The 14,945-nt window shown below is 41.1% G+C and overlaps 1 long non-coding RNA gene across 1 annotated transcript; it reads right to left on the reverse strand.

Moving 5' to 3' along the window:
* Positions 1 to 5,078: 5,078 nt before the first annotated feature.
* LOC103881622 lies at positions 5,079 to 12,615 on the reverse strand. Its single transcript, XR_002520068.2, has 2 exons — positions 7,103 to 12,615; positions 5,079 to 5,873 (listed from the first exon to the last, which is right to left on the reverse strand). It is a non-coding gene; the product is annotated as an uncharacterized LOC103881622 (long non-coding RNA).
* Between the last annotated feature and the right edge of the window lie 2,330 nt (positions 12,616 to 14,945).

Raw genomic sequence — 14,945 nt, forward strand, 5'->3', positions numbered from 1 at the left:
ATTTCAATATAAGATTTTGGTGGGAAATACAATATCCAAACCCTATCATTTTGCCTCTGGCCATTCTAAATCTCATATCCTTCTCATATTTCAAAATACAATCATGACTTCCCAATAATCCCCAAAGTCTTAACTCATTTCAGCCTTAACTCAAAAGTCAAAAGCCTCATCTAAGACAAAGCCAGTTTATTCCTCCTATAAGCCTGTAAAATTAAAAACAAATTAGGTCACTTCCAAGATGCAAATGAGGCGTCGGCATTGGGTAAATAATTTATTCTAAAAGGAAGAACTCAGCAAAAGAAAGAGGCCACAGGACCCATGCAAGTCTGAAACCCAGAAGGGCAGTTATTGAATTGTAAGGCTCCAAAATAGTTACTTTTGACTCTATCCCATTTCCAGGGCACACTAATGCCTTGGGATGTTTAGACCTTGTGGCTTTGCATGGTTCAGCCCCCACAGCTGCTCTCATGGGCTGGTGTTGTGTGCCTCTGGCTGGTATTGTGTGCTTCCGGCTTTTCCAGGTGCAAGGTGCAAGCTGTAGCTAGATCTACCATTCTGGGGTCTGGAGGACAGTGATCCTCTCCTCACAGATCTACTAGGCCATGCCCCATTGGGGAGCCCGCATCAGGACTGTAACCCTACATTTCTTCTCTGCATTGTTTTAGTAGAGGTTCTCCATGAGGGCTCCACCCCTGCAGCATGCTTCTGCCTGCACACCCTGGCTTTTTTATACATTCTTTGAAGTAAAGGTGGAGGCTCCCAAGTGTCAACTCTTGCATTTTGTATACCCATAGGCCTAACACCATATGAAAGCTACCAAGGCTTATGGCTTGCACCCTCTGAAGCAGTGACTGGAATTGTAACTGGGTCAATTTGTGCTACACCTGGAGCTGGAGCAGTGGCCAGGATGCAGGGAGCCATGTTCCAAGGCTACCCAAGGCAGCAGGTCCTGGGCCTGACCCCAGAAACTATTCTCTTCTTTTAGGCCTCAGGGCCTTTGATGGGGGGCCTGCCTTTTAGATTTCTAAAATGCCTTCAATTCCCCTTTTCCATTGTCTTGGTACCAACACTTGCTGGTTTTTTTGTTTTGTTTTGTTTTTAGATTATACAACTATCTCTAACAAGTGGTTGCTCCACAGCCTGCTTGAGTTCCTCTCTTATAAAAGCTTCTTACTTTTCTGCCACATGACTAGGCTGCAAAGTTTTCAAGCTTTACACTATGCTTCCCTTGTAAGTAAAAATAAGTTATAACTTACTTTTTTTGCTCCAACATGTGAGCATAGGTTGTTAGAAGCAGCCAGGCCACATCTTGAATGCTTTGCTGCTTAGACATTTTTCCAACAGAAACCCTAAATCATCACTTTCAAACTCAAACTTTTATATATCCCTAGGGCATGGCCAAAATTCAGCCAACCACTTTGCTAAGACAACATGCATGACCTTTGCTTCGGTCCTAATAAGTTTCTAATTTTCATCTGAGACCTCCTCAGGCCAGCCTTCACTGTCCAGATCACTATCAGCATTTTGGTCACAGCCATTCAACCAGTCTCTAAGAAAATCTCAACTTTCCCTCATTTTTCTGTCTTCTTTTGAGTCCTACAAACTCTTCCAACCTCTGCCTGTTTACTCAATTACAAAGCTGATTCCACATTTTCAGGTATTCTTATAACAATTTTCCACTCTTTTGTGCCACCTCTTTTCTGTAAGCTATTTTTGCATCACCATAAATACCTGAGACTGGGTAATTATTTTTAAAAAGGAGGTTTAAGTGGCTCATGATTCTATAGGCTGTAGAGAAGGCATAGCACTGGCATGCACTTCTGGGGAGGCTCCTGGAAGCTTACAGTCATGGCAAAGTTGAAGCAGAATCTTGCACATCACAGTGAGCAAAAGCAGGAGCCGGGGTAAAAACAGAGGGGCGAAGCTTGTTACACGCTTTTAAATGACCAGATCTTATGGGAGCTCACTCCCTGTCATGTGGATAGTACCAAATGGGATGGTGCTAAGCCATTTATGAGACTGTGCTGGTTCACACCTGATGTAGGCACAGAACTTGGTCTCACCCAAGGCCCCCTGTAACAACTACTTGGCTACCAGGTAAGTTTTTTCAAAGCCCTAGGACTCTATGATTAGCAGATGGCAAAGCCAGCCAAGTTTGTGTCTCTGCCTATAGGGCGGCAAGTTCCCCTAGCCATGAGTGGGTCCATAGATGCTATCTGGGAGCCAGAGATTAAAGCACAGAATCTTCAAAATTTACCTGCTCTTCTATTTTACTGTAGCTAACCTGGCACTTAGGGTGTAAGACAAAGTATTTTCTACTCTTCCTTCCCCTGTCTGCAGGTAGAGGAGCCTCCTCCATGACTGCCAACACCACCGGCCCAGGGTTGGGGGGATTCTGCCAAATCATCATCAATTTCTCACTTAAAGCCCAAGGACTCTTTGGTTAGCTTGGGATAAATTCTGCAATGCCTGGAACTCGACCTTTGGCCCAGGACAAGTGCAGAAATGCTGACCAATTCCCTAAGCCTGGACTCAGGGACTCTAAGAACCTGCTTGGTACTCTACCCCACTGTGGCTGAGCTGGTATATCAGGTGCAACGCAGAGTTCCCTTTACTTTCCCCGCTGCTTTTCTCAAACAGAAGAAGTCTTTCACTGTAGCTACCACAGCTGGAAATGTGCTGGGTCACACCTGAAGTTGGCGGTTCTCAGAGCCCAGTGCCCATGTGTATTGCCTGGGTATCACTGTTTTTATTCTGGGTACAGGGGTTCTTCAGTCAGCAGGTGAGGAATTCTGCCAGGTCTTTACTGACATGGCAGCACTGACTTTAATGTTAAGTCCCCCAGTCACTGTGCTCTCCCTCTCCCAAATTCACAGGTTTCTCTGTGTTGTGTGGCTGCTGCTGGGTGGGGACGTGGTGTTGTGAGCACTCCCTTAGCTGTTCTGGCTGCTGTCTCAGGAGGCCACATTCTCCCCACCGTCCACATTCCACTGGCTCCGAGCTCAGTTCAGAGTATGACTTGCCTAACAATTGAAGCCTTTGTGGCCTATATTGCCCCTTCAGTTCTCTTAAGGTCCAATATCACGTCAACTCATGATGGCAAGGCTTGTGAAGACTCAAGCGCCCAACACTGAGATGGGAGATTTTCCTCTTGCTAGGGCCAATCCAATTTCTCCCTCTATTGGCAGATGTCAGCTGAGTACAATCTGGTTCTGCTTTTCACTGTGACAGGGTAGTACTGAGTTTATTGCAAAGCCTCACAAACTGTGCTCTCCCTCCCGCAAACACACAGTCTCTGCACCATGTGGCCACTACTGGTGGTTGGAAAAGAGGTGGCATTAGTGCTTCTAGACTGTCGTTTTTTTGTCTTCTCCAATGTCTCTTTCAGTGACATGAAGTTAATGCCAGGTACTGTGATTGTTTACCTAATTCTTGGTCCCTTTGACAGTGTTTCTTGAATGTAGTGAGTTGTGAAAATTTTGTGTTTTTGTGTGGGGGATGAGTGTGGTAGGCTTCTATTCTGCCTTCTTACTCTGTCTCTGCTTTAAATTTTTTAGATTCAGGGAGTACGTTTTCAGGTTTGTTACGTGGATATATTGTGTGATGCTGAGCTATGTGGGATATAATTGATCCCATCACCAAGATGGTGAGCATAGCACCTATAGTTTCTCACCCCCTGCCCTCCTCCTTCCCTCCTTCATCTAGTAGTTCTCAGTGTCTATTGTTGACATCTTTATATTCATGAGGACCCCAAGTTTAGATCCCGCTTATAGGCAAGAACACGTGGTTATTTGGTTTTCTGTTCCCTTATTAATTTCCCTAGGATAATGGCCTCCAGACGTATCCATGGTGCCGCACAGGACATGACTGTATTCTTTTTCATGTGTGCATAGTATTCTATGGTGTTTATATAGCACATATTTCTATTCAGTTTATTGATTCACACATAAGTTAATTTCATGCCTTCCCTAATGTGAATAGCAATATGATGAATATACAAGTGCATGTGGGTTTCTTTTTGTAGAATTTTAAATTTTCTTTTGGATATATACTCAGTACTGGAATTGCTGGTTGAATGGTACTTCTGTTTTAAATTCTTTGAAAAATATCCAAACTGCTTTTCACAGTGGCTGAACTAATTTACATTCTCACCAACAGTGTATAAGCATTTTATTTTCTCTGAAGTCTAACCAGAATTTACTTTTTTTACTTTTTAGTAGTAGCCATACTGAATAATACTGATGGTATCTTACATTGATTTGCATTTTTCTGATGATTAGGGATGTTGAACATTAAGAAAACCATGTCACTAAAACATTGACAAGGGACATAGCAGACACTTCTCAAAAGAAGACATACAAGTGGGATTCTTATTCTATCACAATAAGCTGCCTTTCTTTTGAAAAATACAAAATCAGACCATTTGAAAATTAACTTTAATTTTAGTGACTGACAGTATGTTTCCCCTTCTCTATCTTCTTTTCTCATTTGTGATTTTTTTTCTGATCATTATGAACGCACTCAGCAGAGTAATCTCCATTCTTAATCTGTGCGAATTGTGCTGATGAGCTGGTCAGCTCTCTTAAAATCACCAACAAAAGAGTTTTAAATTTCCTAGTTGGTAATACATTTTCAGCGTGCCACAGGATACTCTTAGAACAATGACTTCTAGGCTGGGCGCGGTGGCTCAAGCCTGTAATCCCAGCACTTTGGGAGGCCGAGACGGGCGGATCACGAGGTCAGGAGATTGAGACCATCCTGGCTAACACGGTGAAACCCTGTCTCTACTAAAAATACAAGAAAATTAGCCGGGCGAGGTGGCGGGCGCCTGTAGTCCCAGCTACTTGGGAGGCTGAGGCAGGAGAATGGCGTGAACCCGGCAGGGCGGAGCTTGCAGTGAGCGGAGATGGCGCCACTGTACTCCAGCCTGGGGCACAGAGCAAGATTCCGGCTCAAAAAAAAAAAAAAAGAAAAAAGAACAATGACTTCTGGTCCAGGCATTATGGATTATGATGATTGGTTCTCTGGATTTCTATAAGCTTTGAAATTAAGAGGTATAAATCTAAAATAAATTGGACTTCATACTATTTACACATTTATTGGGTTTGTTAATTATTCCATATGAAAACAAATGAAAGACTTTTGTAGAATTCAATTCTATGTTACCATATTTAGGGTTACAAGAAGGGAATTATATTGATGTAATTGACAGACTGAATTAACCTGAGTCATCACATGTGATATTTCTAGGTTTTCAATGGTACTGACATTCTTTTCAATATGTCCATGCCTAGCTTGGGTTTCTGGGGGAGAGATGAGTAGCTAGTACTATCCATCTAAAATATAATGTCCATTAGTTGGAATAATGGTGTGATAAGATAGTCTTCAAGATGATGCCCTCAATTTCTTTCCTCCCTGCATGCTCATGCTGCTCTTTACATTGACAGGTAGAGTCTAGTCTCCCATTTCTTGAATCTGTGCTGCTCACAATGACTTGCTTTACCAACAGGACGCAGCAGAAGTCATACTCTAGGACCTCCAAGGCCAGGTCATAAGAAGCTGTGTGGTATTTGCCTGTGTGTCTTGGGACCAACTACTATGTCGTGAGGACTCCAGGTAACATGGAGAGTCAGACAGGACCACACACAGCAGCCAATGTGCACTGCCAGCCAGGCGAGTAACCACCACACACAACAGCCCGTGTGCACTGCCAGCCAGGTGAGTAGCCACCACACACAGCAGCCCGTGTGCACTGCCAGCCAGGTGAGTAGCCCGTCCAGGCTCTTTAGCCTTGCTGAGCTTTCAGGGGACTTCAGCAGCAGCCAACCAACCGCAGCTGCAAGGAAGACTCCAAAAGAGAACTTTTGTAGCGCCTGTCAACCCACAAAACCATGAGAAATAATGTTATTTAAAATTACTAAACAAATAATGGCAATAAACAATATTAAACAATAAATAATTCCTTAAGTTTTGCAATGGCTTACTATTCAGCAAGAGATAGCTAGAACAAGTACTAAATATTGCACAATACTGAATACATGTAAGTTTAGTTGTGTAATATACTTCCATATTTTAAAGCCATTGACATTTCTGAACATATGTAAAAGTGAGCAGTGATTAAATGGTTCCCAAGATAAGTTGTCTGTTGTATCTCAACATCATCATTTACCAATGGGAGCTGTATTTTGTTCTTGGAAAATATACAGTTTAATGTTTATTTTTAAAAATATACTAACAATTGTTTAGAAAGGCATATGCTATTTTGAAAAAAAATTTGAGAGAACCAGAAAGGTGTAAATTTTAAGCCTCTAATCACATTTATATGCTATTTAACCCATAAATCCAAAGTCTGATGGCAAATATGTTTATGTAACACTGATATCTGGATAAATAAATTAAACAGTTTTATTTTTACATGATAGGCCTTATAATTGGTATGATGTTGAGATGGCTACAGTGAATGGGCTCATCACCATAATAATATTTTCTCTTTAATACCTTTTTAGAACATTAAGTGACAACCAGAGTGTCTAAAACCGGGTTACACAGCAGGAATAAAATCAGAATGTCTGAAACTGGGTTATACAGCAGGAATAAAATCAGAGTGACACTTAGGTTGCAGCAGCAGGACTGGAATTCTTGCTGTTGGGGTTGGTGGTAGCAAACTCAATTATGGGTGGCTTCTGCTTCATGCTTAGATGGTGTGTTGCAACATTTCCTGTTTAGAACTTTCTAACACTTCCTGACTAGAGCTGTTTAAAATAGAAACAAACCCCTATGATTTTGAATTCAGCCAATTTATTGTTATAATTTGTTCATATGTTTCTACTCTTTAGAGTGTGGCTTTCATGTAGACAGGAACTGTATCTTATACCTCTTTTTCTTCAGCAGCTGTGTGCCTGGCACCTAGTTGAATTGTCAGGTTCGTTGAATAAGTAAAGTAAAATTATACCAGAAATAAAGTATTAAATGTATCAGTTTTACTCAGAAAACATATAGCTAAGTAAGATGTATGAATCAATTCACTCACTTATTTAACAAACATTTATTAAGTGACTACAGTATGCTATCAGCTAGGAATATGGCAGTAAACAAATCTCACCTTGTCTCAATGGATCCAGGAGTCTCTAGAAGCTTAATTCTTGCTCAATCAGCAATTCCTTTTCACTGAAGGCTTGACAAGAAGGTTTCAGAAGGCAAGAGTGTGTGAACCCAGCCGATGTTTGTGATGCACCTACTGTGTGTCAGGAGCTGTAGTGTCACAGGGTCTGCCTGTGTCTCCTAGGAAAGGTGAAAACTAAGGACAATATTTTAAACAACAAATAATGCCAAGTATGCCACATGATGAAGAGGGAAAGTGCTGGGTCCCAAGAGTATAACAGGCACTGAGCCTAGCGTGGGGTCCAGGTGTCTCTGGCATGGTGCCCTCCTAGTTCATGGTTGTCCTCCTTGTTGCTCCTGCTGTCTTCTTCAGCTACATCTGTTTCTCTGCATTTCCTCATTTTACAGTGTGTGGGATGCAGTTATCTCTGAACAGGACTAGGCAACCGTACACCTGTTACACTGTGCTTGTGTGTGGGATGCAGTTATCTCTGAACAGGACTAGGCAACTGTACTCCTGTTATGCTGTGCTTGATGCTCTGCATTGATGTACACTGGGCCCAGGTTTCCCTGGTGGACTGCTTGGACCGTTCTTGTCATCTGGCTCTGAAGACTTTGTTCACAGAGGTGCACTTGCCCGACGGGGAAGCCAGAGATCTGGGGTCCTCTGATGAGGCCACTCTCACCTGTTTATCTTCCCTGACATACCTAACAGATGAAGCTCAGGTGGGCGATGCACCCCAGGCCACAGTGTGGACCGTGTACAATTCTTCAAGCTCCAGCTTCAACTCTCCTTCTTATTGCTCTCTTAGGACAGTGTATTTAGATGGAAGTAAATGAAAATAATGTTATTAGGGGATAAGATTAAAATTAATCCCATCTGCAAAAAAGGAAGTAGATTATTTGTGAACTGTAATACTTCATTTTTAGTGAGAAATCACCTTAAAACTTGGAACATGGATACAAGATAATTACTTCATTCCGCAAACATTTAGTAGCAAACTCTATGCCAGGACTGTGCTAGGTACTAGGGATACATGGTTGAATACATAGTATAAGATGCCTTGGAGTGTCAGGTAGTTTCATATAAATGAGTTTCATATAAACTACCTGAGTTTCAGGTACACACTGTCTGTATAAGGCTCATGCAGTATACAGACTGTGGTAAAAAGAGACTTCTAAGATGCACAGAAGACAGACAATAAAGGGTCTTGGAACGGTGGATAAATGTGTTTGGACGTTTCACTCAGGGCTGTTGAAGTTTTTGAAGGTCAGTGGCCTCGGGGTTTTGGCATTTTCAGGCCCTGCTAAGTACTTTGTTTCTAGCTGGTTATTGGCCACCATTACTGATTATCAATTGGCTCTGTCTGATTCAGCAATCCCACCACTGAGTACGCAAAGGAAAAGAAGTCAATGTATCAGAAAGATATCTGTACTTGTATGTTTGTTGCAACACTATTCACAGTAGCACAGATATAAAATCAACCTAAATGTCCATCAACAGGTGATTGGAGGAGAAAATGTAGAAAATATACACAATGAAATACTATTCAGGCACAAAAAGTATCTTTTGCAGGCACATGGATGGAACTGAAAGCCTTTACGTGAAGCAAGCCAGACACAGAGTAAACGTCATATTTTATCACTCATAAGTGGGTGCTAAAAGATGTGTAGGTATTGATGTAGAGAGTGGAATGATAGTGGAGACTCAGCAGGGTGAGGGGATGGACGGGGTGAACAGTGAGAAATTACTTAATGGGTACGATGTGCATTATTCCAGTGATGGATACCCTAAAGGCCCTGACTTCACTATGCCATCCATGCTGACAGCAAAATGGCACTTGTAACCCATACATTTATACACAAAAATCTTAGACCTCTCTCTTCTCTCATAAGCCTCAGAGCTCAGTGATCCCCTTGGATCTCCTCAGCCTGCTGAGTTTTGACTTTCCTACCTAAGGTGGTTTTGGGTAGAGATAGGGGAGTGTTTCAGGAAGATGCTCTCTGGCATGCTGCTTCTGAAGAAACATTAGAGACTCTTCTGGTGGCCTTTATCTAGTCACTGCTTTAAGCAAGGAATAAAACATCTGTGGCTAACATTTTAAAAGCTGTGTTTCCCACCCACCCTTCAGACCTGACAGAACAGATTTTAGGATTTTAAGGGAACAGCTTTTCGCTGACCCAAAAGGGCACAGTCGTGCAAAGGCCAATGTCACGTAAGTACCTTTTCCCCATCTGTAACATAACTCTCAGATACTGTTCCCACAGCTGGAATCAGTACAATGTTTTGACTGAGGTATTGGAAAAGCCTATGAGCGTGTTATCATTTGAATATATGAGTAATGTAAAATTTAGACAGAATTTTATTTGAAAGGATTATTTATAAAATTTGTAGTTAACTGATTTATATTGTGGTTATTTCAAACAATAAAAATCAGGTTGTTGTGTTGTAAGCTAGAAATATTTACAATAACACATGGTCTTGATTATCTCACATGATGAATTGAAGATTAAAGCAAAATAATTTTATCTTAGGGAACTTTGTGACAGTTTCTGTTTCACTTTGCCTAATAATGACTTCCAACTATTGTGCATATACAGAGAACTCTTGAGTAAAGAGACTTATTTTGACTATTGCGCTATGTTGCTTTTTCAACTTTTTAAGATCTAGAGGAACATACATTTAGTCTCAGTTGACCAACTAAATGTTATGGAGTCAGCTTCTGTGTTATGTGCTGAGCGTTGAAGGAACAGTGGAGACAAGGATGCTGCCCTCGCAGAGTCTCAGGGAGAAAACCTGATGGAGTGTGTCAGGGAACACGCTGGGAGCATCCCAGGATACCAAAAGCGCACACAGATAGAACACCTGCCTCAGAACGGGGGAGGGTCAGACAAGGAGAGGTGTCAGGAAAAACGAGGAAAGTTTAATCTGCAGGAATAGAAACACACTTGAGAAATCCACAGGGAATGAAAAGAGAATGGCTGAGCAGCAGCAGATTGTCAAGAAGGAAATCAAGAAGGAGCAGCCAAAGAGGTTGATAGAGAACCAGGAGAAAGAAGGTGACACTGAAGCCAAGGGAAGGAAAGTGTTTCAACATTTCTGGAAAAAATGACATGCTCTATCTTAACCTTGCTGTTTTATGAGTCATATAGCCACATTCCAGGTTCTGAGAAGTCCAGCACTAAGGATGTTTCTTTTGGTTTGCTTAACCCAGCATTTGCCAGAATAATCTGGGCTCAGTATGAGTGTGTGTGTGTGTGCGCGCGCGCGCCTGTGTGTTCCACTAATATCTCACTGGGGCTAGTGCTCTATACAACATAATTTTTAAAACACTGGTTTTATCCATCCTATGTTCAGCTGCAGCAACACCTGCAAAGGTCAACTTTGATCATGTGTCTTTGTTACTAAAGAAAACAAAACAAACCAATTAATAAAGCCCACCCTGCAGTGGCTCCTCCCTACCTGTACAATGGAGCCCACCTGGCTTGGCCTGGGTGCCCGGTGCTGACCTGGTCATGCTGCAGTCTGCCTGCTCCTTTGCCTCCCCTTTCCTCCTGGAGAAGGTAGGGATGCTCTGAGCCTTGGCCAGCATGGAACATGTGTCCTTCTCCTAAAGCAGACCATGTTTTCCTGAGTCCTCTTTAATCCCTTTTAAGGGTATAGATCAAACAATGTATATTTTCTAGCCTCTCCTTGTCTCCCCTTCCAATCTCCATACAGAGATCTGACCTTTCCTTAAAGCTTTTGGTCAGGTATCACCCTGTATGCAGTTTTCCTGCCACTTCTGCAATGTACATACTTTACTGGTACATTAATTGTGGGGGAAAGGAAGAGAGATCCAACTGTTACTGTGTCTCTGTAGAAAAAGGAAGACATAAGAAACTCCATTTTGATCTGTACTAAGAAAAATTCTTGTTTTGAGATGCTGTTAATCTGTAACCTTAGCCCCAACCCTGTGCTCACAGAAACATGTGCTGTATTGACTCAAGGTTTAGGGAATATAGGGCTGTGCAGGATGTGCTTTGTTAAAAACGTGTGTGCAGGCAGTATGCTTGGTAAAAGTCATCGGCATTCTCCGTTCTCTATTAACCAGGGACACAATGCACTGCAGAAAGCCACAGGGACCTCTGCTCAAGAAAGCCTGGGTATTTTCCCGGTTTTCCACCCCGAGACAACCTGAGAAATGGCCTCGTGGGAAGGGAAAGACCTTACAGTCTCCCAGCCTGACACCCGTAAAGGGTCTGTGCTGAGGAGGATTAGTGCAAGAGGAAGGCCTCTTTGCAGTTGAGATAAGAGGAAGCATCTGTCTCCTGCTCATCACTGGGAATGGAATGTCTCAGTGTAAAACCTGACCATACATTCTATTTACTGAGATAGGAGAAAACCGCCCTATGGCTGGAGGTGAGACATGCTGGTGGCAATACTGCTCTTTACTGCACTGAGATGTTTGTGTAAAGTTAAACATAAATGTGGCCTACGTGCACATCCAGGCACAGCACCTTTCCTTAAACTTATTTATGACACAGATTCCTTTGCCCACATGCTTTCCTACTGACCCTCCCCCACCATTACCCTATAGTCCTGCCACATCCCCCTCGCCAAGATAGTAGAAACAGTGATCAATAAATACTGAGGGAACTCAGAGACCAGTACCGGTGCAGGCCCTCACTTGCTGAGTGCCAGTCCCCTGGGCCCACTTTTCTTCCTCTATACTTTGTGTCTTATTTCTTTTCACAGTCTCTCATCTCCACCTTGTGAGAAATACCCACAGGTGTGGAGGGGCAGGCCCCCTTCATTAATTATGCCATACCAGCTCAGGTTTTTCATTTATGTATCATTTTATATCATCTTCTTTTTTTCTTAGAGCTTGGTTCATTTATTTATTCAGCCTTTCCACAATATAATTGTATGTCATATAACTTTATATTTATTTTCATTGGTATTTATATACCTTTCTTGTAAAAATGGAGACTTTCTAAGTAGATCTTCATTAATGTTGAAAGAACAAAGTTTTAAGTCTTGGTCTCAGCCAAAAGGAGTTCCCCGCATATCCAGGAGGGAATAAAACACTTGCATTGTTGCGTTAGACATTCTTACAGAGAAAGAGAACCATGTCAAAGGGAAAATTGCTAACTTTGCCTCAGGGAGACCAGGTTGATTCACTGAGAAAGTTTGAATTGGTTTAGAAAGCATGGTTCTGAGTTTTCTAGGAGAAGGAGATAAGTTAGGGTAGGGCATAAGAAGTAATGCCCACATCAAAAAGTTAGAAAGATCTTAAATTAACAACCTAACATCACAACTGAAAGAATCACAGAAGCAAGAAGAAATCAACCACAAAGCTTGCAGAAGACAAGAAATAAATAAAATCAGAGGTGAACTGAAAAACATTGAGACATGAAAAACTGTTCAAAAGATCACTTAATCAAGGTTTTTTGAAAAAATTAAGATAGATAGGCGCTAGCTAGACTAATGAAGAAAACAGAATTCAAATAAACACAATCAGAAATGATGAAGGGAATGTTACCACTGATGCCACAGAAACAAAAATAACAATCAGCAACTACTATGAACACCTTTTTGTGTGTGTAGACACACAAACTATAAACCCTAGAAGAGATGGATAAATTCCTGGACACATACATCCTCTCAAGACTGAACCAGGAAGAAATTCAGTCTCTGAACAGACCAATTATGAGCTCCAAAAATTGAATCAGTAGTAAATAGCCTACCAACCCCCCAAAAAAGCCCAGGACCTGATAGATTAACAGTCAAATTTTAACAGATGTACAAAGAGGAGCCAGTACCACTCCTACTAAAACGATTTCAAGAAATAGAGGAGAAGGGACTCCTCCCCAACTTGTTCGACGAGGCCAGCATCATCCTGATACCAACGCCTGGCAGTGACACAACAAAAAAAGAAAGCTTCAGGCCAGTATCCTTGATGAACATCCATTCAATAATCCACAACAAAATCCTTGCAAACCGAATCCAGCAGCACATAAAAGGGTAATTCACCACAGTGAAGCAGGCTTTTTCCCTGGAATGGAAGGTTGGTCCCTCGTGGGCAAATCAATAAAATGTGATTCATAACATAAATAAAACTAAGACAAGAACCATGTGATTGTCTCACTAGGTGCAGAAAAGGCTTTCAGTAAAATTCAATAATGCTTCATGTTAAAAACTCTCAACAAATGAGGTATTGAAGGAACACACCTCAAAATAATAAAAGCCACCTATGACAAACTCACAGCCAACATTATACTGAGTGAGCAAACCCTGGAAGCATTCTCCTTGAAACTGTCTCACCACTCCTATAGAACACAGTATTAGAAGTCCTTGCTCGAGAAATCAGACAAGAGAAAGAAATAAAGGGTATTTAAATAGAAAGAGAAGTCCAACTACCTCTGTTTGCAGACAACATAATTCTCTTATCTAAACCCTATAGCTGTTACCCAAGAAGCTCCTTAAGCTGATAAACAACTTCCACAAAGTTTCAGGATAAAAAAGTCAATATACAAAATTTGCTAGCATTCCTATACACCAGGAAAAGCCAAACTGAGAGCCAAATTGGAAAGGCAATTTTATTCACAATTTCCACAAAAAGAATAAAATACCTAGGAATACAGCTAATCATGGAACTGAAAGATCTTTACAATGAAAATTACAAAACACTGCTCAAAGAAGTCAGAGAAGACACAAAGAAATGAAAAATTATTCCATGTTAATGGAGAGAAGGAATTAATATCATTTAAATGGCCATACTGCCCAAAGCTATTCCTATTAAACTACCAATGACATGCTTCATGGAACTGGAAAAAGCTATTTAATAATTCATGTAGAACCAAGAAAGAATCTAAGCAGCCAAGGCAATCCTAAGCAAAAAGAACAAAGCTTGAGGCATCACATTACCTGACTTCAAACTATACTACAGCACTACAGTAACTAAAACAGCATGATACTGGTACAAAAACAGACACACTCACCAAGAGAATAGATATCAGAAATAAGATCACACACCTACAACTATCTAATCTTTGACAAAGCTGGCAAAAACAAACAACAGGGAAAAGACTCCCAATTCAATAAACCGTTCTCGGATAACTGGCTAGCCATATGAAGAAGATTGAAGCCGGACTTCTTCCTTACACCATATACAAAAATCATCTCAAGATGGGTTAAAGACTTAAATGTAAAACCCAAAACTATAAAGTCCTGGAAGACAACCTAGGCAATACCATCCTGGACATAGAAACAGGCAAATATTTCATGATAAAGTCACCAAAAACAATTACAACAAATGCAAATATTGACAAGTGGGATCTAATTAAACTTAAAAGCTTCTGCTCAGCAAAAGAAATTATCGATAGAGTGAATAGACAACCTACAGAATGAAAAAACATTTACAAACTATGTATCTGATAAAGGTCTGGCATTCAACATAAGGAACTTAAATAAATTTACAAGAGAAAAACGCTATTAAAAAGTGGCCAGAGAATTGTCTATTCATGTCCTTAGCCTACTTTTTGATGGGATTTTTTGTTTGTTTGTTTGTTTTTCTTGCTAATTTGTTTGAGCTCATTGTAGATTCTGGATATTAGTCCTTTATCAGATATACAGATTGTGAAGATTTTCTACCATTCTGTGGATTGTCTGTTTACTCTGCTGACTGTTCCTTTTGCCGTGAAAAAGCTCTTTAGTTTAACTAAATCCCACCTATTTATCTTTGTTTTTCTTGCATTTGCTTTTGGGTTCTCAGTCATGAAATCCTCACCTAAGCCAATGTCTAGAAGGGTTTTTTCAATGTCATCGTCCAGAATTTTTATAGTGTAGTCCTATAATCCTT

Source organism: Papio anubis, unplaced genomic scaffold, assembly GCF_008728515.1.
Source record: "Papio anubis isolate 15944 unplaced genomic scaffold, Panubis1.0 scaffold301, whole genome shotgun sequence".
NCBI classification, from domain to species: Eukaryota; Metazoa; Chordata; class Mammalia; order Primates; family Cercopithecidae; genus Papio; species Papio anubis.